General features: G+C 45.9%; 1 long non-coding RNA gene and 1 pseudogene across 1 annotated transcript; one reads left to right on the top strand and one right to left on the bottom strand.

Moving 5' to 3' along the window:
• Nucleotides 1-1,904: 1,904 nt before the first annotated feature.
• Nucleotides 1,905-3,816, top strand: LOC140847009 (uncharacterized). The gene is made up of 2 exons (XR_012126571.1): nt 1,905-2,017; nt 3,659-3,816. It is a non-coding gene; the product is annotated as an uncharacterized lncRNA (long non-coding RNA).
• Nucleotides 3,817-5,847: 2,031 nt separating this feature from the next.
• LOC140847008 (metallothionein-1E-like) overlaps nt 5,848-27,761 on the bottom strand; it is a 93,537-nt pseudogene continuing 71,623 nt past the window's right edge.

The raw sequence follows: 27,761 nt of genomic DNA, 5'->3' as shown, positions 1-27,761 counted from the left end.
CCAGGGGGTTGGGAGGGATCCGGAGGGGAATGGGAGCTATTACTTAATGGGTACCAAGTTTCAGTTGGAGAAGCAAAAAAGTTCTGGAAATGGATGGTGGTGATGGTTGCACAACATTGTGAGTGTAGCTAATGCCAATCAACTGTACACCTAATAAGTGTTAAAATGGTAAAATTCAATTAAAACTGTATATTTTATCACAATAAAAAAAATCAAGTGCATTTACTTCATTAAGACCAAAAAAAAAATACAGGGGATGGGTTAAAACTTTCTTCCAATTTATTGAGATATAATTGACATACAACATATTAGTTTACAGTATACAACATAATGATTTGATACATGTATACTGGAAAACAATTATCACAATAAGTTTCATAAACATTTATCACCTCACATATTATAAGTTTTGTTTTCTTGTCATGACAATTTTTAAGATCTACTCTCTTAGCAACTTTCAAACATACAATATAGTCGTGCTAACTATATTCATCATGCTGTACATGACATCCTTGCAACTTTGAACCGCCTTCACAGGTTAAAATTTTAAATAAAGAAGCCAATATTGGCTTCAATGAGAAGAGAAGATTTCGGTTAACCAAGTTCGTAACTAGTGGAGGAGCACACAGCAGAGGAAACAGTCAGTGCAAAGGCCCTCAGACAGCAGCTTGACTGGTGGGTGTGTTACAGGAACAACAAGGAGGCAAACTTGGCTGGAGCACAAAAAGGAGAAGAGAGAATAATGGAAGTCAGATGCCTGATGTGACAGCAGTAAGCAGATAGGACACGGTCGTCAGATCCCCCCACATGTTAGTTCTTTACAAAATTAGAGCCCATAAAGGGTTTTCAGTAGAGGAGTGGCCTGACTGATCATGTTTTTTTTACCACAGTCACAGTGACAGCAATATGAAGAGCAGCCTACTGGGGTTCAGGGTAGACACAGAGATCAATTAGAAGGGTCTTCAGTAGCCAACGTGAGAGATGATGGTGCTGAGGCTGGGCACCTGGCAGTGGAGGCAGTGAGAAGTGGTCACATTCTAAATATACTTCGAAGGTAGAGTTAACAGATGTAAAAGAAAATTACAAACTCCATACCCCAGAGAAAGCTGTTAATTTATTTATTCTAACAAAATATGGTCCCTTTAAAAAGTCATAAAGCTAGCAAAGTACGCTCTGCCCAGATTTAGTACTACAGGCTCCTCTTTCTTTTACTCCTTAGCCCATTCCAGTCTGGCCTCCACCTCCACCACTCTGCCAAAACTGCTCTCATTGAAGTAACCAAAGTTACCTCAGGTTGCTCTATCTACTAGACACTTATCCATCCTCAATGTTGTTTCACTAACAGTTGGTGATAGGAAACTGGGTCATTGGCCTGTTCCTGCCTACTGATCTCTGGGTTCCTCCTCTTACTCAGCTCCAAGATTCTAGAAGAAGCCCCCATACTCACTCTTCTTGCAGGAGGTGCATCTGCACTCTCTGCATTTGCAGGAGCCAGCACAGGTGCAGGAGCCATCTACAAGGAAGAGAAGGACAAGCAGGGAGCATGAGTGTGAGACAGGAGATTGAGGAGTCAGTCAACAAACACTCCTTGCAGCCGCCGCTGTCAGGTCCCAGTTTAGAAGCTCCTATCCCACACAGGGTAAATAGAAGCCCCACCTTCTCTCTTCTAGTGCTGGTAAAAATAGGGTGCCTCCTGATTTTGCTCCACACCCAGCTCAGGCAGAGCAGGGCTGAGGGCCATGGCCTTATGCCCTGAACCCTGAAAAGGCAATGCCTCCAACTGCCAACAGCTCCTGGCAGCTGCTACCAGAGCAGCTCTGGGTCCCAGTCCAGCATCTCCTGACCAACCAACCTTGTGACCTTTGAAGTACAGCCCAAGTCCCAGGAACCTCGACGCTAAAAGAGACGCAAGTGGAGGTCTGGAAATGTTCTCAGAAGCTGCCTAAGAAGAAAGCCGCGGGCAAACTCCAGGAGTCTGCTTCAGCGCCAGCTCAGAACATTCTCTCCTCTAACCCAGGTACACTGACCTGCGCCTGGGAAAGGGGCATCGTACGGCTCCGAGCCGGGGGCCTCTTACCAGTGGAGCAGGAGCAGTTGGGGTCCATTTCGAGGCGAGCTGAGGTGAGGCAGGAGGTCCAACCAGGTGGCAAAGCAGCAGCCACACCTGGGCTGGAGGAACGCGTGCTGTTGCCAAGCAAGCGCCCCCGCTCGCTTTATAGGCGGTGGAGGCGGTCCGGGAGTAGAGGCCCCCCACCTCGCTCTCCGGCCTTGCACCCCGCCCCGCAGAGGCCGCGTGGCCCGCAGCAACCTTGGCAGGGCTGTGAATACCCTGCCGGGCCGGGCGCACGGTCCCCGAGGACACCTGGGCTCTGTGCATACAGCGCCCACTGCCCTTTGGCGCCTGCTCCCAAGGAGGGGCTGTGCGCTGACCGCACGCCGTGTCCCAACCCCCCTGCCCGCCGTTCAGTTCTGCCGACGTTGGCAGCCACCCCGTGTTCTCGAGTGTCCGGGATGTTACCGCCTCAGTCCTCGAGGTCTTACCCACCTCCGGCCCCGCACCGTCGGTCTCGGGTTCGTCCTTTTCCGAGTCCGTGTGCAATCCCAGCCTCCTGCGCAATCCCAGATTCGTGGGCAATTCCACCTCGTGTGCAATCCCAGCCTCGGGCTCACGACCCTGGCTTAGCCAGAGCCAGGGAGTTGGGTGCAAACACCAGCGGTAGGTGACCTTCACTCCCCACTCGCCTTCCCCATCCCCGCCCAGAATTGCCTGTCCTGGACCCCACTACAGTCCTCCTGCCGCGTTTTTCCTGTACACAGTACCTAGGGGAACACAGGCCTTTGCCTCCCTTCCCTCCTTCCTTCCATCCTCCAGGACAAAAGGGATGTATAGGCACATTTGTCTAGGTGTTCCTTTGCCTAAACTTCCAGGGCTTTCTGCAGCCCAGCCAGTCTACCCTACTGCAAGTGGAGGTTCCCAAAGCATGGAGTGCCCCCCATCCACCAGAGAAGGGATCATTTTAGGTGATAGGCAGACCTATTAATAGGCATTAAATAGCAAAGCCAGAAAGGTGATTATTTCCCTTGTAGTATTCCTGACAATTACATAACATTCAGACTGTGCCAGGCTTTGATGAATCACTTTCACTCTGTGAACACTAACAACCTTTAGGGAAAATATGGCTGATGAGCTGGTTCCCCAAAGGCAAACCTGTGTACAACACAGGAGTTTACCTAACCACCCCAGGGTCCCAGGGCTGGAAAGCAGTGCCCTGGGTCTTATTCCAGCCACATCCCAAAAGAAAGAGAAAGTCAATGATAAAACTTCCCTTTGGCCCAGAGGAATGTCTGCAGCCCGTCTCTACTGCATCGGGCTCAATCCTGGGAGTGACGAAAGTGATACGAAAGGAATATACACATGCTTTTGTGTCTGCCTTCTGTGTCTGGATGCAAACCAATTCTCATTTTCCATAGTGCTAACGACTCTGTACTGCAAATATATATAGTTAAGAAAAAATATGTCGTTTATAAGGCAATGTGAAGTAAAATTACTAGTGGAGGGGGGCAGCAGAAATGGCAGCCATCCTTCTGTATCCGCTACGAGGACACAGACTGTCTCACTCATGGCTTTTTCTCTTTAGTGCTGATCCCTCTTTTGTAGGAATAACCCTCTCTGGGCAACTGGTCATGTGCGCATGTGACTGATGAAGATAAAACAAGATACACACCTAAGCAACCAGTCCTGGCTTATTTCTTTGGAAGTAGAATGATATCTCCTATGCTATAAATGATATTAATAAAATAATAGCTGATACTATACACTACTGTGTACCAGGCACTATTCTAAGTTCTTTGCATGAATTTTAAATGGTTTAATCCTAAGAACTAGATGCTGTTATTTTGCCCTTATTATAGTGGAAAAGATTGAGCCACAGAGAGCTTACATGACACAGCTGTAAGTGACACAGGTGGGATTGCACTCATGCAGGCTGTCTGCAGCACCCTGCCCTCACCTACCATCCTACACTGTGATGACACATGGAAAGCAGTGACACTGAACATGTGGCACAGAGGCGGCAGTGGGAAGAGCACTGAGCTGGTGGTCACATCCTTCTGCATAGGTTTGACCTCTCTGGGCTTCAGTTTTCCCATCTCTAAAAGCAGGAGCACAACTAGACTTTCTCAAAGGAGCCTTCCAGCTCTGAATAATGAGAGGCAGATTTTAGCATTCAGTGACATCACGATCAACAGGCTGTGGCCCAGGGTGAGAGCAGCTGCATTTGCATTATAGGTTCAGATCTCTGACTACAAGCTGTGTGACCTTGGGCAGGTTGCTTAATCTCTCTGGATGTTGGCAGAAGCACTCCTGCTGCTGCTTGTTCACTCTCACTGGTTCCTGAGAAGTTCAAATGACATGAAGGGTGGGAAAGGCTTTTATGCGTGTCGAAATGCTGTGGCCGTGTCTTGTCCCCAGGGCTTATTTCAGATCATCCACATTCTGCCTGGCACTGAATCTCATCTTTAGCCTCCAACCCACAGAAATACTTCCAAACCAGTGAGCATTTCTCCAGGAGCTTGTTGGAAGCTAAAGGGATCCTGTCTCCATGAATGTCAGTATGGACATAGTGATCATAATGGCCACTGTTTATTAAATCCTAGTTAGGAGCCAGGCCATTATCTCATTTAAGCTACAACGTTGAGATATAATCCCCATTATACACATAAGGAAACAGAGTCTCCCCGAATATCAACTACTTGCCCACGTGGGCAAGGAGGAGGTAGCACAGTGGGCTGTGAATCAGGGCTGCCCAAAATCAAACCCCATTCACTCTGCACACGCAGCCACCTTCCCAGCTTCCCACAGGACACCTGCCTGCAATAATGGCCCTTACTACTGGAACTCAGGACTTTTTGCTTTATGCTTTAACATCAAATAGCACTTCCTTCCACAAATAGCCAGTGGGACAAATCACTGGCATGAGTGACAAGTCACTCCTGTCTAAGAAGCACCACCACACACTACAAACTACAGAATCTGCCATGAGCCTGTGCCAGGCAGACACGAAACACTTCATCTGGATCTAATGCTCAGCCACCCTTCCACTTGCTGGTTAATAGTGGGCAAGTCCCTCAAAATACCAAGTCACTTGGCTGCTTAAACTGCCAAGGCCTGGGTTAAGGAGGGGCAGCTTTCAGTCTGAGCTCAGGAGGACCTTGCAGACTTTCTGAGCCTGGTCACAGCAGGGAGCCCGGGAGAGTGGGCTCCGGTCTGGGGCACTGGGCGAGGCAAGACCCGTGGTTCCCTCTGGTATGTGTGGGCTCCACACTGTGAATTTTATCCAGTGCTCATTGTTGAACAATTGTGTAGTTTGTAATTCTTTCATTTTTCCTGTTTGTTCCTTACATGGTTAATGAAATGTGTTGAATGGAAAAATAGGTTTTACATATTGTATCCTTTAAAATTTTTCCTTAGTAATTCATTTTATTTTACCCAAGTTTAAATCTGTATTAAAAAATAAAAACTGGTTTTTAAGCAGTGTTTTAGAAGGAAACCCTGTGCAGAAGTCAAACAAGATGGTGGTAGTGCTGAGGTGTTGGACTCCATCCCCTCTTGAATACTTTTAAACCCTCACATCACTGAGGACTGAAGTTTGGCAGGGATCCCCAGATAATGAAAGGGAGACCCCGAGAAGTTGTATATGCTCTCACCCCTTATAAGGGTTTGTTAGAGACTAGTATTTGTATGCAGAACCCAGATGTCTATACTCTTCCAGTCCAATCACCCGACCCCAGCCCTGAGGGCATGAAGACCCTTATTTCTAAGGCACACAAAGGAATACAGGACCAAAATATAGTCAACAACGATTATTATGATCCACTATTTCATCCAAACTGTAATGTAGAAAACAGGTTGGTGGTGTACTAAAATATTATTACAATACAGGTTTCTACATGCTGCTCTGCCCACATGGGGAGCAGGCTCTCCCCCGCTTCAGGCACAGCAGCTGCACTTGCCCGACACCCCTTTGCAGATGCAGCCCTGGGCACACTTGGCACAGCCTGCGGGGCAGCAGGAACAGCAGCCTGGGGAAGAAGGGAGAGTGAGAAGTCAGAGCACATTACCTGGGACTTCCCTTCCCAAGCAGGTCCAGCACATGCTCTGCCCCATGCCCTGGAGAACGCTGGGTTCAAGACGGCCTACTCTGTTCCAAGACAACTGAATCCTACACACTAGGAAAAAGCCACCATGTGCCATCTGAGTACAGGACAGGAAAAAGCCTAAAGACACAGTGACAGGGCCAAGGGGAGAAATGGAAGGACAATTTTCCACCAACCCATAATGAAAGCCCTCAAGATCAGGCAGGGAAAAAACCCTTGCCAGAATACCTCCCAGAGGACCAGAGGGGGTATGGGCTGCCTCTACAGGAGAGGCTGCACCAGGTTAGGGAAACCACACATGGTCACTAGGTCACATCGACAAACTGCTTCTGAAGCTGAGATAATTAGGAAAGCTGCATTTGAGGCTGGAGAACTACTTCTACCAGATTTCTGTTAGACTGGTGATAACCTGTTTATACCTTAGCTTCCCTAATTTACAATGAGCACCTGGACTGAACCATCTCTAAGATTCTGCCAACTGTAATCCTGAAGCAGTAGCTGAGAGGCAGATGCCAACAACCTGAAACATGGCTCTGCTCTGGCATGCTGAGTTCTGAACTTCTCCATTGACACAACTCTTAAGATTTCAGAAGACCCCACACTCACTCTTCTTGCAGGAGGTGCATTTACACTGTGCATTTGCAGGAGCCAGCACAGCTGCAGGAGCCACCTGCCGGGAAGAGAAAGCCAGGCAGGCAGCAGTGACTGTGAGGCAGGAGCTGAAGCTCAGCGGTTGGTGCCCAAACACTCTGAGCAGCCGCCTCTGTGCAGAGACAGCCCAGCTCTAGGAGCTCCTGTGCCATACCACAGGGGAATTGCAAACATGTCACCTTCTGTGCCCTCTGCTGGACAGAGTCTTGCTGTCCCTGTGTTCACCACCTGGCAATGGTCTCAGGCTCCAACCCACATCGGGAAGGCCGGTTCTCAGGGCCTATGTCCTGAGCCCAGAAGAGGCAATGTCCCCAGCCTCCTGCCAACCACAGACAGCCCAAGGCCTGCACAGAGCTCTGGGTGTGGACGAGCAGTCCCATGGACCATGTGGGCGATGTCGAGAAGACAGTCCTGGGCCTCTGGCCTGTGGCCTCTCTCCACTGAAAGGGGAGGCCTGGGGAGGGGGGTGGCGGAGGGCTGGAAACGCTCTCATGGCTGACGAGGCTGCTTGAGCAGGGACAGGGCCCAAGACCAGGATAGCATAGCCGGTGCTTCTTGCCATCAAACTCTCTAGTGCTGCCCACAGCTGGCCAGCACACGCACCCTCACTCCAGGGCTCTCCCAAAGCGTGGGACACCGCCAAAGGGGCTCTCTTCTTAGAGGCGAGGGAGATCTGCCTTCCAGAACAGAGCAAGGAACGTGACCATTTCTCTTTCAACATTCTTGTCAGTTATAGCCATAGCAGTTTCTACATGCCTGTCAGGCCATGATATAACCACTTTCTACATGTGTACTGTCACAAGCCCCAGAAAGGGAACTGAGGTATTATTTGGGGGCCCCTTTTATGAAGGGCCATCTACAACTCAGGGGGTCTAAATCACTTTCCCTGGTCCCTTAGTACAGAAGAACATGCTGTCCCACGGCCACACTGGTAGACCCTTCCAGGTTTGGGCCACACAGAAAGAGGTGTCCATGTCTCATGGGATCCCAGGATCGGGCAGAGACAGTGGTGGGACCTATGCATAAAGGAAGGCCAGCTTCCCAGAACCCCACTTTGAGAGCCAGCTCTGGGTGCCCTATCTTGCCTTGGCCACAGCCCCCAGATCGCCAAAGAAGCCCTGACACTCACTGCTTGCAGGAGGTGCATGCACACTCTTTGCATTTGCAGGAGCCAGCACAGGTGCAGGAGCAAGCTGCCAGGAAGAGAAGGCCAGGCAGGGAGCAGTGAGTGTGAGACAGGAGCCTCAGCAGTCGGTGCGCAAACACTCTGTGCAGCCCCCTCTGGGCAGGGAGGGCCCAGTACTGGGGAGCTCCTGTCCCGTACCACAGGGTGACTGCTAACCTCCCATCTTCTCTGCCCTCTCCCAGACAGTGCCTTGCTGTCCCTTGTGTTTATCACACGGCAATAGTCCCAGGCTCCAACCCGCATTGGGAAGGCTGGGCCTGGCCAGGGTCAGAGCCTATGTCCTGGGCCCGGAAGAGGCAATGTCCCCAGCCTCCTGCCAAGCACAGGCAGCCCAAGGCCTGCACAGAGCCCTGGGTGTGGACCAGCAGCCCCATGGACCACCTGGGCGATGTCAAGAAAACAGTCCTGGGCCTCTGGCCTGCGGCCTCTCTCCACTGAAATGGGAGGCCTGGGGGGGGGATGCAAACGCTCTCACGGCTGATGAAGCTGCTTGAGCAGGGAGAGGGCCCAAGACCGGCTAAGTGCAGGAGTCCGCCTCGGCTCCAGCTCCAAATACTGGCTGCTCTAACCCAAGGACGCTCTGTCTTGTGCCTGGGAAAGGGGCATCGGATGGCTCCAAGCCAGGGGCCTCTTACCAGTGGAGCAGGAGCAGTTGGGGTCCATTTCGAGGAGAGCTGAGGCGGGAGGTCCAAGAAGGTGGCAAAGCGGCAGCCACACCTGGGCTGGAGGAGCGCGTGCTGCAGCTGGGCGCCCGCGCCGGCTTTAGAAGCAGAGGAGGCGGTCGGGGCGCAAAGGCCCCGCCCCCGGCTTTGCGCCCCGCCCCGAGGAGGCCGCCCCGCCCGCCCAATTTGGGGGCTAATCAGGGGTGATCAGCCACCCATCTGCCCTATCCCAGCCTATTCCCTTTAGACCCATTTCAGAACCAGTGAATTAGGTGCAAAGAAGAATGCCAACTAGAAGAGCTAATGAGAGAATCACCAGAGCTACTCAACTAAGAACTAAGAGAAGAGGACGAGAATGTGGGTGTGAGGCAAGGCGGCAGGTAGGGAACAGCAGGACAAGAAGGAAGGAAACCTGAGAGAAGAGAAAAGGGACAACCTTGGAAAGCATATGAGGTCTAAAAAATTAAAAGGAAGGCAAAACAAGCCATAGGAAATGACAAAGTCGTGGAGAAACTATTGTAAATTAAACTAGAATCTTTCAGGTTAAGTGTGGAAATGTATGTCTTCGAACAAAGTTAAGAAAGGAAGGCAGGGAGAGAACTGGGCAACTGAAGTAAGAACAGGTGGGGAGCACTTAAACCCCCTTTTCATAAAGGGAAGGGGGCAATATGCTTTGACCTCACACCCACTTACTATCCAGCTGCTGCGGCTTTTAGAAACTCTACATGTGTTCCAATAATGTTGTTGTTTTTGCTGGGATGCACCAATTGGGAAAAGAGAGGACACATTAATGGTTTTGTAGCGTGTTTTCTTGGCATTTCAGCAGGACACTGGCAAGTCACTCCAACATGAAATTACTACCAAAATGCCAGGAAGCCGCTCATTTTTGTTTGAAAATGATTCTTGCTTATCAGCCGTCTTTTGGTGTCCAGACAGGTGAAAGATCTCCCCCGAGGCTGCCTACCAACATGGGAATATCTCCCTCACAAACACATATGCACACCTTTTGCACTGTGGTACGTCACTTCAATGTTTTGCCTGGCTCCACATTTATTCTCAGTATGGCACAATGTTTGGAGACTGCCAATTCCAGAAACACATTCTACAGGATAAATGGATTAATAAGGCTTGGTAGCAGTCAACAATTCTAATTTAGTTTCATTGGCCCTTCACAGCAGGAGAATCAGTGTTGGTGAGTAACTCACTGTGTGAACAAAGAATTAAAAAAATTCTTTTTAAAACCATATTCAAATCTGAATCAAGTGAATTTCTCTATTTTCAGGTGTAAGTACTATTGCCAAAAATGTAATTGATGAAATTTTAGTGAATTTCACTCTGATAATTGAACGTATCAGTCATTTAAATTATGCCTTTGGAACATTTTCTTACAAATCAGGGTTGGCAAGCCCTTTGCTGCCCTTTCTCACTCAGATCAGCCCTACTGAGACATGTCCACCTGCAGAGAACATTTTAATCAAACGAACTGAAAGCAGCATTTTGTTACTTTATTATTTTTTAAACTGCATAAATGATACATAATTTATTTCACCTGTGTAAGAGTTACATAAACCACAGACAGAGGTCCCCTTTCACCCTTCCTCTGCAGAGACAGCCACTGTGGACAGATTAGCATGAACCCTCCAGCTGCATTCCTGGGAAAAGGTACATTTTCAGATGTTTAGAACCAGCTCCACATGATTGCCAATCTTTCTTCTCACTTGCCAAAAGATCCCAATGGCCCGAAAACTCTCGTACTCCATAATGGAATGTTTTGGAAAGGTTTTGATCATTCAATCCTTGTCAGAAACAAATGGAAATAACTTACATGTTAGTAAAGTAAATGATCTCTGCGTACCTTGAGGAAATGCTTGCTGCAAAAATATTGTTGCAAATATAATGGCTGCTTGGGCTGACTTATTTGCCAACCTTTTGCATACCAAGCTAGTTTCTTTTTTTTTAAGAGCTTGAAGAAATTGTTATTATGAAAGGTAGCAGAGAAAGGCAAATTGTGTGATAAAAGAAAAAGAAAATGAGGAATATTACCAATGATCTTAATTGCTTTTCTGAACTGCTGATTCATAGAAACCAAAATACCATTTATACCATAACAATGAAAGCAAAGAATTGTCTAGCCCTCCCATTTTAAGATTAATAATTAATTGACCAGTCCAGTGTTTCAGATGCATTCCAGTCACTAAGCACACATAGAGTTACAAGCATGGTATTTTCTTCAAACATGGTGCCGGCAGAACTCCCTCTGGTGAACTAACCCGCACTCCCCAATAGACAGTGCTGCCCTCACAACGGTACACATCTACATCTGGACTTGTTTCCTACCCTTTTCCGGGACTCTTCAATGGCAGACAGCAGGGCATTGTCCTTCTCATTCTTCAGGAAGCCCTAGGAAAGGGGAGAGAAATGACACAACTTAAGTTAAAATTAACCTCCAAATAATCAGAAGCACACTGTGGGGAAAAAATGATTAACTTTTAGAATATACGCTACCCTGCCCACCTTCACCCTCACAAAAGTCACTCAACTCGAAAACATCGAAATAGATGGTTTATACAGGTGTTTACTAGTTTCTTTCATGGTGAGCACATGATGACTGCAGGAAGGTAAAATCCCCATGACACAGTACTGTGGAGTCCTCTGTTGTGTTATCATATAAAACGTAAACAGTCACAACTGCCCTTCAAAATTCCTAAATAGCCGTATCATACACACAGCTATGCAGCCACTCACAGTGCTCCTAACTGTTTCTTAGTCTACATTTCTCTCTTGCTTTGATTAATTCTTCAATTTCTTCCTAACACTGAGGAAGCCATCACCATCCACTTGTCTGGGTGTTTTTCACTTGCTTGTTAATGGCTGGGAGACCCAAAAATCATTTAGTTACATATTTCCTCTGCGGTTTTGCCACAGGCACTCTCTATGAGGTCTGATGTCATCTGCTGCTTTATACAGGTGTGGTCAAGATGAGACAGTCCACAAGTCTGGTTTAATATGTAAAGGCTTAATGCCTGCAAATGCAACTACACAATAGCTCAATGACAGACCTACTTTCAGATCGGGGTGCCTATATTTACTAAAGGCATGATTTTAGACAAGTCACCCAACTCTCTAAACCTTAGTTTACTCACATGTAAAATGAATATTAAACAAGATAATGCTATCAAGTGGTTGGCACAAGGCTCAATACGTGTAGCTCTATTTTTAGAAGCAATTACATTTAGAATTGTTGGTGACATTCAAGAAAGAGATGGCCAGGGTGGCTTCCTTGTTGCTATTCATTGTCCTCATTGCTCAAGCTGAGGTCTTGGGGAGGAGGGACACTGTCCTGAGAGACAGCCACAATTGCAGGCAGGCGGAGTGGGCTTCCCTCTATGCCTGCCTCCACACAAACACCTTGCCCTTCACACAAGAGTGAAGCTTCTTTCCCACAGCCTGGGTGTGGGGGCCAAGTAGGAACAAGGAAGATGACCCATCAGCTAAAAGAGGTAGAGAAGTCTTAGTTGTAATATGAGAGAGTTCAAGTCATCCAAGTCATCTCATGTTAGATCTGCCTACACTCTGTAATGGAAGGTACCTGCATGTCCAGCATTTACACCTGTCCAAATGGCCTGTTTTTTTATTTTTATTTTTATTTTTATTTTATTTTGAAAGGGCATCTCTCATATTTATTGATCAAATGGTTGTTAACAACAATAAAATTCAGTATAGGGGGGTCAATGCTCAATGTACAATCATTAATCCATCTCAAGTCTAATTCTCGTCAGTCTCCAATCTTCTGAAGCATAATGAACAAGTTCTTACATGGTGAACGAATTCTTACATAGTGAATAAATTCTTACATGGTGAACAGTACAAGGGCAGTCATCACAGAAACTTTCAGTTTTGATCATGCATTATGAACTATAAACAATCAGGTCAAATATGAATATTCGTTTGATTTTTATACTTGATTTATATGTGGATCCCACATTTCTCCCTTTATTATTATTATTATTTTTATTTTTAATAAAATGCTGAAGTGGTAGGTAGATGCAAGATAAAGGTAGAAAACATAGTTTAGTGCTGTAAGAGGGCAAATGTAGATGATCAGATGATCAGGTGTGAGCCTATGAACTAAGTATTAATCCAAGCTAGACAAGAGCAGCAAAACATCCACGGATGCAGATTTCTCTCAAAGCAGGGGGGATGAGGTTCTGAGCCTCACCTCTGTTGATCCCCAATTTCTCACCTGATGGCCCCCCTGTGACTGTGCCTGTCTTAGGTTGTTCCTCCCTTGAGGAATCTTACCCATCTCTGGCTAACCAGTCATCTTCCGGGGGCATACAGGGAAATGTAAAGTTGGTAAGTGACAGAGAAGCCATATTGTTTGAAAAGGTTAGCTTTTTACTTCTTTGCAGATTTATGCCCTGTGGCTTCTATGCCCAGCACTTGTCTCGAGGTATCTTTACCACCTGGAGGAATGATGATACTCGGTAAATTCGATATGAGGCACGAATTCTATTTAAGGGTTGTAATTAGGAAGGAAGAAGAAAAGCTATAGAGGTAGCATATGGAAGAAAACATGGGAGGACCGATTATTTCTTTGACATATCTTCTTGTAGAGTACCTTAAGTATGTATAGGTTTTAAACTACTAACTAATTTGTACACACATATTAACATAATAGGAATACGGTGACATAAACAAAGCAAATCTATAATTACTATCCATCTCCAGTGAAGCCAAGAAAACCATTTAGGCACCCTAGGCATTTGTGAAAATTTGTCTATGATATGATGGATATTGTCCTACTGTACTTGAACAGTCTGAGAAAAATCAGACAAATTAAAGCAACCCATTTCTGGGATCTGTTCACATCCCATATGTTCTTTTAACCGTAGATAGTCTTTAGTCATAAGATTTTGGAGTGCTACAACTTGCACCCCTCCCAACTCCTGGTTGAGTTCCAACAGTACAGATCCGGTCAAATTCGTTGTCTCACTGTATGCACATGCAAACGGCCTGTTTTTTAAGAATCATGTTTTGCCTTTTTGTTTTCCTAAGAAGACTCTGTGCGAATCTAATACAAAGTAGAATTAAGCTAAAGCTTTTAAAATGAAGACTAAATTTTTAAGAATTATTTGACAGTTTTCTTAAAAACTGTCATGGTTAATTAATTTTTGATCACTTATTATTATGTTTTAACAACTGTAACATTTTATTATATTTTGTTCAAACAGTTCCAGATTATGAGGCTGCTGGTTCTTAAAAACAAAAAAACAAAACAAAACAGGGGTGATAGTGGGTAAGACTGGGGATATCAAACTTAAATAAAATATTACTATCTTCATGGATTCCCCAGATCTCTTCTGTATTGGCCCATGACTCTCCCACACCTGCTGTCATATGCCAACATGGTGGTGCTTGGGGTGGACAAGGACAATGGCCAGCAGCCCAGGAAACAGTTCCCTCTAGCACAGCCCCCAAGGCAGCTTTCAAGCAGCCCTGTGGACACAACTGTTCCAAATACCTATCCTGGTAATTGGTGTTGGAGTGGCGTGAGGAGAGGATCTACCACTTGCTTACTAATATAATGGCCTCAGTAATCCAGAGCATATATAGCTAGGACCCCATGTGCTTTATTCAGAAGTGGGCAGCTTCTCACCACGTGCCTGCTTCTGGCCATCACAGGGGAGCCAGACACAAAATGATGGCAAGGATGTTAACGGACCTTGTTTATACCCTCCACAGCAAATGATTATATCAAATCAACAAACCTTTATTATGATTCCCCTTTCATGAGTGGTCTTCAATGGCTAAAGCTAAAGGCTTCAGTCAGTGACCAGTCTATCCCTTTCTTTTAACTGCATCCATGCTCTGCACATAACCCACACACACATACACACAGAAAAAGCAATAATCAGACGATTTGTTTAAAAGCAACATAATATTCTCTAAGAAACACAATTCCAGAATTTCTAAGAAATGAAATTTCAAATAGTAATAAAGAAAAAGATGGACAAAAGATTGCTTTGGGGAGATTATTCTGTTCTTTAATATATTCATTATAAATGCACATTATAAAAATCTCACTTAATAAATTAGATGAAGCATTTGTGCATGAGAATCAAATTTTAGGATCACCTACATACGAACAAAGACCATGAGCCGTATGTACCTCAACAATTGGGCTTTCTCTGTAGCACAAATGGAGGCCACAAAATATATAGATTATGAGTTTTTAATTTTTCATTCTTTATTCCTTTCAAAAATGAGGTACGTAAAATACCCTACATACCATATTTTGTTTTTAAAAACAACACATTAGTGACCTATCTTCTGAAAAGCATCTTAAAAAGAATAATTTCTAGTCAGAATAGTGCTGGGGTCTGTGTGCCATCTAGTGGCCATTTCTTTAAAGAACACACATTTGAAGGGAAAATAACAAGTTAAAGAACTAAAAAGTTGGGCAGAAAAATACTTGCCTTGGCCAACTTTCCTATAGCTTTTTTCCTTGACTTCCCTTTTCCCCATGTGTGAACTCCTGTGAGTCACCTCTCAAGCCTCCCATTCCAGAGGTATACTTTATAGCTTGTCAGAAAAATGAGTTTCTATAGAGGTGGGCTGGGGTGTGAAGGGTACACCAGAAGGTGTCTTCTCTCACTGGGTGGGGGCCTGCCACACTGCAGACCCCTGGTCATAGAGAAGGCCCAGCAGCTCACTTCCCACTCAGAGATGACAGCACCTGTGACCCTCAGAGCTCCTCATCATTAATCCCCTTTTCCTGCCAGCAAGCACTTTTCATTGCTCATCGTGTCCCACCCAGCCCTTCGACTGCTGCCCTGCTCAATAAAGAACACTCCATAAACATCTGCAGGCCTGCTAGGTAATTTAACTACTCCTGACTTCCTCCCCTGTATACTGCTCCTCACTGGAAGCAGTTCTGGAAACAGACCTTCTAACTGGCTCCATGAATGTGCTTTGGTTTCAAGCTTCCTGGAACATATAATAGCTCCCATTCTGGAAGCAATTAAGGGCCAGACACTGCTCTAAGCAATTCAAAGACATTACTGCTCACCTTTAAACAGTGTGAAAGAACAGACATTGATCACCCCACTCTCCCCCATCCACTTCCACGTCATTTTCAGGTAAGAAACAGTTTTCAGTATTTAACTAACTTGACCAAGGGTTCCCAAGCAGGAAGAGGCAGAGGCAGAACTCAGTTTTCTTAAGAAACTAGCTGTTTCTAAGCTACTGAAGGAACAGACAACTTCTAAATTGAGAAAATAACGAATAATTTCCTTTTCTGTCTAACAGGAAAGAGTCCAGGAAAGGAACAAAACAACCTTAAATTTGTTTTATTCATCAGTTATTAGTTCCCCATTACACATGGCAAAGGTGAAAGAGGAGAAAACTCCATTTTATACCAGTACTAGTAAGAGCTAAGATTTGTATAGAATGGTAATTATCTTGTGCTAGGTGTGTGTTACACTCATCTGGTTCTAGTTCTTACTTATAACCCCCTATTAAACTCTCTCTCAATACTACATAACTAGCTCATACTTTAAAGTACGTTCTTAATATAGGTTTAAACATTAAAGGGGCTGTATGACTTGGTTTCTAGAGCTTCCACCAACTCTAAAATGTGTGTTTCCATATTATGATAACCTGGTTCTTAAGCAATAAAGCTCGGACTTAGAAGCCAAATTTTCTGACACCTTTTTCTTCTTTCCTCCACTCTACCCATCATCACAGCAAGTCAAGGTGGTATAAACAGTATTTTATGCTTGTATATTTATTCCTTTCTGCCACTTACCTCACATAGGGAAGGAATGAGATGATAAATGTCAAGTTTGGAGCATTCCTTTTAGAATGGCCTTTTTCAATATGTGGGTCAGAACCCACAGCTGAGTCATGAAATCTACTAGCATTTTTTTAAATGAAAAAAAATGCAACAGAAATATGGGGTATGGGTAAAAAGCATTTTGTGAAACTTCTTTCAATTGTATATACATATCTGTATGTATGAAGTAGATCATGCTGTAAAATGTATTTCTTACTATGGGTCACATACAAAAGCTGAAACCATTGCTCGAGATGTCAACTCTACAGAGTTCCAAAATACTATTACTATTTATGGATGTGGAACAATAAATACTGTACATGTCTTTGCTCAAGGAATACCTCCAGCCACATGTTGTCTTTAACACAGGAAGTAGGCTGCCTTGAATGTATAAAGGTCTCACCTCTATCCAAAAATAAACGTTCCAATGAAACCTTTTGTAAGCAGAAAATGGCAAAAGGAAGCAATTACCATTAATTTTTATGGAAATATTTTTTAGCGTTCCCAGCCTCCCAAAATAAGCTCTCTTGAGTTTTTCTGATGCCTTAGGACACAACTTGTTAACAGACATACAAAATGAATGGAGATAAAGCACAAATGCTCACAGAGTTCAGAGCTCTGGTGCCTGATGCTGAGATGCTGAGTGCGGTTCTTGGGGAAGGAGCTTGGCAGGGCCACCACCGCTGCTCTGGGTATGTGCTGCCCCTCTCTAATGGCTCACTTGCTGTAAAACAAATGCTGAACGGTACTGTTGCTCTTTGATTTCTCTCATAAAAGTGAAAATCCTCTTCATATTCCTTTCGGTTAGTAAAAACAGGTACTAATCTTGGTCTTCAGTAATAGCGAAATGGTTGTATGCAACACAGTTTTGAAAAGGGGTACAGGGTACCCAGAAAGTAATTGCAAGGTAAGTGATTCTCTTTTCAAACATGTGGTCACATCTCAAGGACCTGGCAGCCAAACTAGCTTGTAAATGGCTGAGGTTGAAAAAGACAGGCATGAAATTGCTTTATTATAATCACTACATAGACTGGGTTTTAGAATACAAGCAGCAGCTAACTCCTACCATATAGAAAAAGGGAATAGGCAAAAAGGATGTTTGTTTCTGTCAAATGGCCAAATTATCTTAGCTAATTTGCTTTCCAAAAATGAAAACTGTAACAAATCAGGGTCTCCATGAGAAAAATTTCAGTATACACTTTAGCTAGGATATGGTCCGATGGCAAAACAAGAGCTTACAGTGATGCCTTCACAGCTCTGTGCTTCCCACCTACACAAATAAGTGATTTGTTGGACAGCTACATAAATGGTTTAAATCGAAGAACACATAAATTTCCTGACCATTAAAAAATAAAAGAAAAAGATAAAATCATCTAGTTTGGCCCCAAAAAGCAAAAATCATAATTTATATGCTCCTCAAAACACAGACGACCAATTCATGTCTGTTTGTGTTCAAGAAATCAAGCAGCAATCCATCCCGTCAAAATTTGAAGTGCAGCACCCACAGCAAGCCGACTTTGTACAGAATATCTGACACAGGGCAACAATACACGGTGGATGTTATGAAAAATCTTGGGTCTTCTCTCATTTAATATACACAAATTAATAGGAAATCTATAACCTACATTCTGAATCAAAATAATATTAACACATGTGAGCAGTGACTGTAGGAAACAGTCATTGTAGTTGAAACAAAATCATTGTCAAGATACAGCAACACCTAGGAAGACAATGAAGGAGGAAAGAAAAATTAGCAGATCAAAAATACATGTACAAAAAATGGAACAATCAAGAGGGTCTGTTCCACGATGAAACAAGAACTCCAATAAGCAAGTATTCATGAGACCTTTAGAGAGTGTAACGGAAAAGTGTCTGATTCTATAAAGACAGGAATTAAGTTGTACCTACTATTCTGCTTCAGCTCATTCAGAGTAAAGTATCTACTCCCATAACTTCTCCCAAACCTTCCTCCCAATTTCTGAACAAACGACGTCTTCTATCTACTCCCATAACTTCTCCCAAACCTTCCTCCCAATTTCTGAACAAATGACGTCTTCTAAAACCTTCTCTTAAGTGAAATTTTTACAAAGGTTAAAACTGCTACTTAAGGAGAACGTGAGGAAGGACAAACCAAAGTACTGTTTTCAGATGAGCACAATGGAAACCCTGCCAGGACTCAGAGCTGCTGGGCTTCAGATGGCGCGGACGCACTTTTCATTAGCTCTCTTCACAGTGCCTACAGAGAATGAATGCCTCGAGGACTTTCTCAGGTGCAGAGATGTTCTTTACTGATTAAGCCCCAAAGAACAGAGAAGTTCTAAAATTTGAGCATTTTCAAGATTTAGGGAACTTTCATGTGGTTTATAGCATATTTGTATATTTTATTAGATCAATATTTAATGCAATAAAATCAGAATACATAAAATGTCAGCTTGGAAGGCCCACAAGAGACTGAATCTACTTTTGCAGACTTCTTAGCACACAGAATAGCAAATCTAGGCTTTATTCTCCAAGTAAGATACTTAGATAAGTCCCTCTTGTTTACTACAAAAAAATTTAATATTTTAAATAGTTCACAGATTTCAATATATATATACCTCAAAAAAAAGAAAAAACCCTGCAGAAAGCAGTGCTGAGCCAGCAGAGCTGACATTGCCCATTGTAATTTATGTTTGATGCTGTTGCATGATTTCTCATCGTGCATTTATGCAAAAACCTAGCTGCTCTCATTCAGCAGGTGGCAGCAGATCCAGCAGAAGAGTGGCTGTGAAGCTCCACCGTTTGCTAGCTCGGCAGATCACTGGCCTGCAGGCAGCTCTGGGGCCACAGGTGGCAGACCTTGGTGCTAAAACATGGCATCTCGTGGGCACCAGGCCCTCTGTCACTGTCAGGCTGCAGGGTCCCATTTTGTACATGGTTTCTGCTACTGGGCTAAACAGAGTCATATAATTATGTGATAGATTTGGGTCCATTAAGGCAAACCAAATTGCTTGCTCACATAATTCAAACGGGTGTACAAGATGGCATGCCTGCAAATTCTCACAGGTTGAAGAGAACTCAATGTGTGCAAGAAAATTCTCACCCCAAGAATACACTACATGGAATGAGATCTACACACAGTCCCTCCTTCCAGACCAGCCCTAAGGCCTTACGGGCAGCATTCTGACTTGGGTGTACTGGCATGCCTGGTCTCTGTGAGGGCATGCCAATACGGCCATGATACAATTCCATCTCACCTGTGCCTTCTGGAAAAGCAATAGGACCATTGAGGAAGCCACTCATCTAAGCCCATCTAATTGCCTTTGGTGGTCCCCTCCCTCCCTATTATTCTCCCCATCCCACAAAGAAGAAGGATACCATATAACAAAAACCGAACTTCCAACATGTTCAGCACTGGGTAAAGAAAAAATGTAAGAGGTAGGACTCACCATGGCAGAAGGGAAAGTCATTTTTGAGAATGGGGATATGTCACTCCCGTGGTGCAGTACCGAGGGGTATAGGGGTACGCATGCAGCACATCTCCCTCGTCAACACAATGTAGGGATATAACTACTAGATGCCTCTTCCTATTTCTACACTAAGGTATCAACCTGGAGCTGCTTATTAGCACTTTGGGTTGCTGCACTTGTAGAGTAAGTGCAAGGTTAATGGCTGCATAATGTGAGAGTCATTTAAATCTCTTGTGCTCACTGCTGCAAAGCCAGTTCTGCCTCTTTTAGGGGCCCCTGGGCATGCCTGTTGTCTGTTACTCATCTTTGGCCATCCAGGAAAGGAGAGCGATCTGCTCAGCTTAGTTACTGAGAGTCTCCATGTGGACGGAGAGCAAGTAGTAGGGGCATAATATAAATGAGTAAAATAATAAAGGATGGCCATTTAGGCACTAGTAGGGGAAAAACGCTTTTTGACAGAACGACCCTCCCAAATACAGGAAAGTCCTGAAACAGCCTTTCAGGGTTGTGTGAGCAACTTTCTCCTGCTGGTCCCAAGAAGCCTGGGGAGAGGGTGTGACTTGCTCAGTGCTGATGCCAAACTACTTCCAGAAAAGCAAGCCTGAGCGGCATCCTAGCAGGGCAGCCCGGATGGGGCGGGGTGTGCCGTGCTCCGGGGGCTGGGCCTCTGCGGGCCCTCCTCTCTCTCCACTCCTGGAAGGAGGGTGGGGAGGAGTGGGAACACTAGAAGCCAAGCACGGAGGGAGGGAGGGCGGGGCAGCCAGCCAACTGCTCTCAGACTGCTGAGGTGGCCCCACAGGAGAAGGCAAGGACAGCTACTCTGGGCATTTTCTCTGCTCCCCCCTCATCCAACTCAGCACACTTGCTTGGGCTGACCTGTGGGGACACAGAACAGGAAGGATTCTAAAGAGAAAACTTTTCAATCTTGCTTGGAAAATGGAGTATCACGGTATGCTAAAGTATGGCTTTAAAAAGCAGCAGAAGAACCCGCTCCTCACCCATTGGCAGGAATAGACCTAAAAATATTAATCCCATAGCCACTCTAGATGATGGAAAGATAAGGAGGCCACATTAAGGGATGACAAAAATGATTTAATATGTCTTCAGGAATCTGATTTCCATCTTAGAGATGGATTAACCCACATCCAGAGAACTTGGGGCACTAACACTGCACTGCAGTATAAAATAGGCACGCATCAATAACGGCCTTTATCATGGTCAACATCCCTGCCAACTGCACCCCAAAACCACTCTAAAAGAATGCATTAAAATAACCCTTATATAAAAAAACAGATTCCCTTGCTTTGTCAGATCTAGTGTCTTTCCTCTGTGGAAAGAGGAAAAAAAGCAAACTTTGGGGGCTATGAGGGCAGACAGCAGAGGGTACATGTCTGAGCCAGTTAGGTGGGGGCTAAGTCGCTTTTTGAGAGATTGGTTTCTACAGCACTCTGGATGAAGCCTCAGAGTTCTCCTTAGCAAGCACAAGGAGCGCTGTGAGTCAAGACAATGTTCGGGAAGCACGCGCCTATTAATTCCCTGCTGGCACCCGGTGTCAGTCATTCACACTGCAGTTGAAAATCCCAGCTCCTCCCGCTATGCAGCACTGCTTATGCTGGCGGCATTGCAGGAGCACTGGTCCTCGTGGCTGTCCCAGAGAAGGGAGCTTTGGTTTTGCTGCAGGTCTTCTCATTCACAAGTTCTTTTTCAAAAATTTGTCTGGAGACCACTAAAACAAACAAGAGACTTCTCTGTTATAACTCCCCATTGTGTCACATGGAGTGTGTCATGGTACCCCCTCTGCTAACAGTACTTGGGAATTCATAGTCTCTCTACAACCTTAATTGAGTTTGGAAACATTGTGACTTTACCCTGTCAGAGCTGAGGGAATACTGCAGGATACACGGCTCGCCATTCTCACCACAGGTACAGGAAACATGAAATGTTGCTTTGCTGGGATGGCAAATGTAAGCAACAGAAGGGGAGAGAGCAAGACCATTTTTTAAAATACAAATTGCACGAAATTGACAGGGAGCTAAACGCTTTCACCCAGCCCATCATACTAGAGTACAAGGGGCTACCCTGCACTGTGGATCCCCTCAAACCTAGAGCTGAAGGAGCCATCTTCTAGGAGGACACACTAGAATGCCCAGCCCCAGCCCAGCTCAGGGCAGATGCATGTACTGCCCATGCCCATCCCAAGAGATGAGTCCTTCACCTGTCATACCTAGTCAATACAATGGACCCTCAAACTCCACTTGCAGAACATGTTTTATTTTTAAATGTGTACTTATACATATGATAAGTTTATAAATTCATGTCACCTACAACACAGGTCCAAGCATAGCTCAGTCAGTCATTTCTGGCAAGGCTGAAAAAAGAACATCTCTGTGACTTAGGAGAGTAGAGCAATGACAATACTTCACTGAAAGTTCAGTCCATTAGATCCATCAGTCAGCAGCAGCAAGCCCCCAGAGAGAAAGAGATGGCATCAAATACAGACAGAGGCACAGCACAGCTCAGATTAGGAGTCAAGGCCTGGATTTCAGGTGAAATCAACTGTCTTCAGATGTATGACCTTGAGAAAGCTGTTTAACTACAGTAAACCTTGCTTTACTTAATTGTACGATGAGCTGATTGCATGACATAAACTCTAAGACCAGCTCTAGATATTCCAACTCCATGAGAGGTGGGAACAGGTAAGAAATTAGCACTGTCACTACCCACTATGACTATAATTCATTTCCAAATAATCCATACCCTGAACCACAAAAGAAATACAACAAACTTTGTTTTTGAAGGCAGCTGACAAGTATTTTATATATGAAATATTTATATATAAAAACCAAAGCCTGCAAAGAGCTTGAATAAAAGCCAGAGTCAAAGACAAATAACACACTGTTGTCATAGGAATGCTAGTTTCACCTGGCCATAAAAGAAGCATACTGTCCTGTTTTCTGAAAATCTATGTGGAAAGAGTAATTTTCTACATTTAAAAAGAAGAAGAAGGCACCAAGTAAGGAATTTCAGAAGTGTTCCATGAAATATCTTTTTAGAAGTTTATTTTTATCCATTTTTGCCATGCATGGATTTCTTAAAAGAAACAATCAGAAGCTATTTAGATATAAGTGCTAATTAACTCTTTACTTCAGGGAAATCTCAAAATTTCTGTCTTCCTACAAAATAAAAATTAACTGTAAATTGGCAAGACAGTACTCCTAAAGTCTTCAAACTTGATTGAATGAAAATGAGCCTTGCGGTCCACTTCTTATCACAGCGTTCCTAGTGACGCCATTTCACTCCTTGCTCACTGCCATCTTAGGGCCATGGAAGGTTTCCCAGCGGGCTGGCCGACATGTTTGCTTATCTATATTATGGCACTGCCAGAGCATTCAAAGGTTTCATATGAATACATTTTTTCTTTGCAGCAAAAAAACCCAGCTCCTAACTCTATACTACCAGTCAGACTAAAATTTCATGAGAAAACTGAAGAGCTTCTGGATTGAAGAGATTTGGGGATCATCCCCTACAAGTACCAGAAAGGAGAGCCTCTGCCCAGTAGCCAATCTTGAGTAGACCATGGTAAAAGCAAAGAAAATGAAAAGCAACTGGGTCTCTCTTAGCTCCCCAGACAACCTAGTACCAGCCTACATAAAACCAGAGAAAGACAGTAAGACCAGAATCCTTAACCAAATTTTACTTGAAAAATTTTGAAGGAAGGCTTTGTGACCCCCTTCATGCTATTCAAACATTTCATGCATGAAAGGCCCCCACCAGTAAGATGGCAAACTTCCGGCTTCTCTTCGGGGTCCTCAGTTCCCGCCCACGCCACCTGAAGCCCAATCACCTCTTGCCCCCTCCCTCCCACCAATCCCAGCACCTAGCCAACAGCCACCAGCCCCGTAGAAGTAACAACACAATCACCCTATGCCCCTTCCTATAACCCAGCACCTTTCCCTAATAAAGCGGAATTCTCCGGTGAATTGCTGCTGTGTGTCGCTCCTTTCCTTTCATTGGTGCCAAAACCCGGGAGACGGGACACCCCAACTGGGCCCCGTCTTCCCCCCGAAACCAGCAGCAGCTTGCCCTCGTCCTCTTTTTCTGGTGCTGGCTCATCACACTCACCACTCCTCTCTGGCCTTTAGGTAAGGTTTCCCCCCGGAGTGGGCCACTCTTCCCCGAGCTATCGCAGCACCATTGACAGTGATCATCCGGCAAGGCCCTGACGCTCGGGGATGAGGAGGGAACTCTCCTCGCCTCAGGCCTTCACGGCTGCGGCGGACCCTCAGGCCCCTCCTCCGACAGCCATAAATCCCCACCTCAGGCCTTCAGGGCTGCGGCGGACCCTCAGGCCCCTCCTCCGACAGCCATAAACAAGGTGACTCCTTTGTGGATGAGAACCTTTCTCCCCCTCCTCCTTCTGCTCCATCCGCCGAAATCTGTTCTGTCTGCCGAAAATTCCTAGCGTTAGGTACCTCGTGACTCCGGCAAACTGCCTTCTTAGGGAAGTCTGGGTGACACCCACACTTCCTAAGAAATTCCGACTCGTATACGAGTTTCCGCAGACCACCAAGGATCATCGGGGATGCCCTTTGTCTCCTTGCGGTCTGCTTCTAGTCCGAGGATCTCTGTTCATCTTCCCCTGTTTGTCTCCTTCTCTGTCCTTTAGCCATGGGAGCCTCTTCATAACTCCCTGAAAGTTCACCTCTTGAATGCCTGCTTAAGCATCTGGCTACCCTCTCCCTGACACCTGATATAAAACCAAAACTTCTCCGTAAATACTGCTCCCAAGATTGGCCAACATACCACTTAGACAATAACAACCAATGGCCCGCAGGGGGAACTCTTGATTCTAACATCACTCGCGATCTTTTTAACTACTGCCAGCGCCTGAAAAAATGGAAGGAGATGCCCTATATCGAAGCTTTCCGTCTCCTCCTCCCCTGCCCCTTCCCAAGATCTCCTAGCCTGCAAGCCGTCTCCCTCCCCTCCCCACACTCCCAGTCCCTCTTCGATTACCTTTGACCTGGCCAACGAGCCTCCGCCATACAGGCTTCCCCCTTTGGCCCCTCCCCCTCCTACAACCCCTCCACCCTCCACCCCCGCGGCTGCCTCTTTCCTGCTGAAGCCTCCCGTCCTCTCCCTTCCCCTTCTTCTCCTACAACACCCCCTCCCCCTTCCTCTACCGCCGCTGCCACTGCCTCTTTCCCCGCGGAAGCCTCCCGTCCTCTCCCTTCCCCTTCTTCTCCTACAACAGCCTCTCCCCCTTCCTCTACCGCTGCCGCCGCTGCCTCTTTCCCCACGGAAGCCTCCCGTCCTCTCCCTTCCCTCTCCTCCCCCACCTCACCCCCTCTTCCTCCATTACTCTCACCTCCCCCCGTCCCGCAGATCGAGCCGGAGCCTTTCAGCTCCCCTCTAACTAAGTTCCAGGAGCCTCCTCCGTCTTTGCCCCCTCAGACTCGGTCCTGAGGGCCTCCCAAAATTATCATGGCTTTGCCCCCTTCACCTGTTTCCCCCCCACAGACTGAGCCAGAACCCTTCAGTCTCCCTCAGACCCGGTCGCGAGGGCCTCCCAAAATTACGCCCCCTCCGGGAAGTAGCAGGATCTGAAGGCATCGTGCGCGTTCATGTCCCTTTCTCCTTAGGAGATTTAGCCCAACTAGAGAAACGCCTAGGTTCCTTTTCCACTGATTCCCAAGACATACATCAGGGAGGTTCAATGGACCCTCCAGTCTTACAGCCTCACGCATCCTGACACTTTCATGGTCCTGGCCAATAATCTCCTCCCTGAAGAGTGTAGACGAGTTTGGGACTTTGCCCAAACGCACGCTACCGAAACCCACAGGACTGACCCCACCTATCCCCCTGGCCCCACCACTATCCACGAACAAGACCCACACTGAGATTATAACACCACCATGGGTCTCTGCTCTCGAGATATTTTTGCCTCCTGCTTAATAGCAGGTCTGAAAAAGGCAGCTCATAAAGTAGTCAATTTTCAAAAGCTCCAAGACATAATTCAAAAGAGAGACGAAACCCCCTCCAAGTTCTTAGACAGACTCACTCAAGCCCTATTACAGTATACCAGCCTAGACCCAGAAACACCTGAAAGAAAACATATCCTTATGACATACTTCCTAGCTCAAAGCTACCCCAACATTAAAGCTAAACTCAAAAAGTTAGAACAGGGCCCCGCTACCCCACAGACTGAGATCCTAACAGTGGCCTTTAAAGTCTTCCATAACTGACAGGAGGAGAAAGAACGCCGTAAACAAAGGGCTGAGCAGGCCAATTTCCAAATGTTGGCCCAGCTGATAAAACCACAACCTGGGCGCCCCTCTACAAACAAGCCCCGCCAGGAGCTTGTTTCAAGTGCGGAAAAGAGGGACATTGGTCAAGGGCGTGTCCCTCCCCAGATCTCCTACCACCCTATGCTCCAGATGCCACAAAAAGGGCCACTGGGGGTCTGATTGCCCAACCACCTGAAGGGGAGGCTGGATGAACAACCCCCATCCTAAGCCCGCCGTAGTGGGGCTAGCAGAAGAAGATTGACAGGGCCTGGGGGCTTCTTGCCCGACCGTTTCCATCACCAAACAGGAGCCCAGGGTTACTTTAACAGTAGGCGGTAGCCCCATCTCCTTCCTCCTAGATACAGGAGCCACCTTCTCAGTCTTGTGAGAATACCGGGGCCCTACCACGCCAGCCATTATTCCTATAGTCAGGGTAGGAGGTAAACAGATTTTCCCATTAAATCCCCCCGCTTTTATGCACAATCCTAGACAATCCCATACCTTTCTCCCACTCCTTCCTGGTTATGCCCCAGTGTCCCATCCCTTTACTAGGACGAGACATCCTTTTCCTCCTCCACGTTTCCATAACTATATCCACTCCCATAACCCCCAGTACTCCCTTTCTGATGGCCCTCATAGCCGACGACCCCCTCTACCCAATGAAAGCTCCGGTTCCACCCTCATGCACCCTGTAAACCCCAAAGTTTGGGACATTACAAGCCCCTCCGTGGCCCTATGTCCCCCTGCCTCTATCAAATAACGTGACCCCTCTCAGTATACCTGTCAGGCCCAATACCCCCTAACCACTTCAGCCCTCATAGGTTTCCAACCCATCATTCAAGATCTCTTGAACAAAAATTACCTCAGACCCACTCACTCCCCATTTAATACCCCAATATTAGTTGTTAAAAAAACCAACGGATCTTTCCGCCTTGTCCAAGACCTTTGCCTCATCAACATGGCCGTTGTCCCTATCCATCCCTTAGTTCCAAATCCATACACCCTTTTATCGCAGATCCCTGCCTCGGCCAGTTCTCAGTCCTAGATCTCAAGGACGCATTTTTTCTATCCCTCTGGACCCCTCCTCCCAAGATTTTTTCGCCTTCACCTGGACGGACCCATGCACAAGACATTCTGAACAACTTACTTGGACAGTTTTGCCACAAGGCTTCCGAGATAGTCCCCATATTTTTGGACAAGTCCTAGCTCAGGACCTCAAACAGTTTCATCATGATCACTCCGAGTCCACTTTATTACAATATGTAGATGATCTTCTACTCTGCAGAGATATGAAGGGTACCGTGGGGGGTCGAGGACCCCCCGTAGTAAATGGAGGCTGTGACTCCGGCGGCGAACAGTCTCAATTTGACACTGCCTCTCTACTTAACCTTCTAGCTTCCAGAAGTTACCGGGTATCCCCTGTCAAAGCTCAAATCTCTTCCCCTTCTGTCACTTACCTTGGATTCCTTATGTCTCAACAAAGAAAGTCCATTACCTTAGACAGAAAACGACTCCTCTCTGACCTGCCCATTC

This window comes from Manis javanica, chromosome 17 (assembly GCF_040802235.1).
Source record: "Manis javanica isolate MJ-LG chromosome 17, MJ_LKY, whole genome shotgun sequence".
NCBI classification, from domain to species: Eukaryota; Metazoa; Chordata; class Mammalia; order Pholidota; family Manidae; genus Manis; species Manis javanica.
This window is presented reverse-complemented; position numbering and strand designations above follow the sequence as displayed.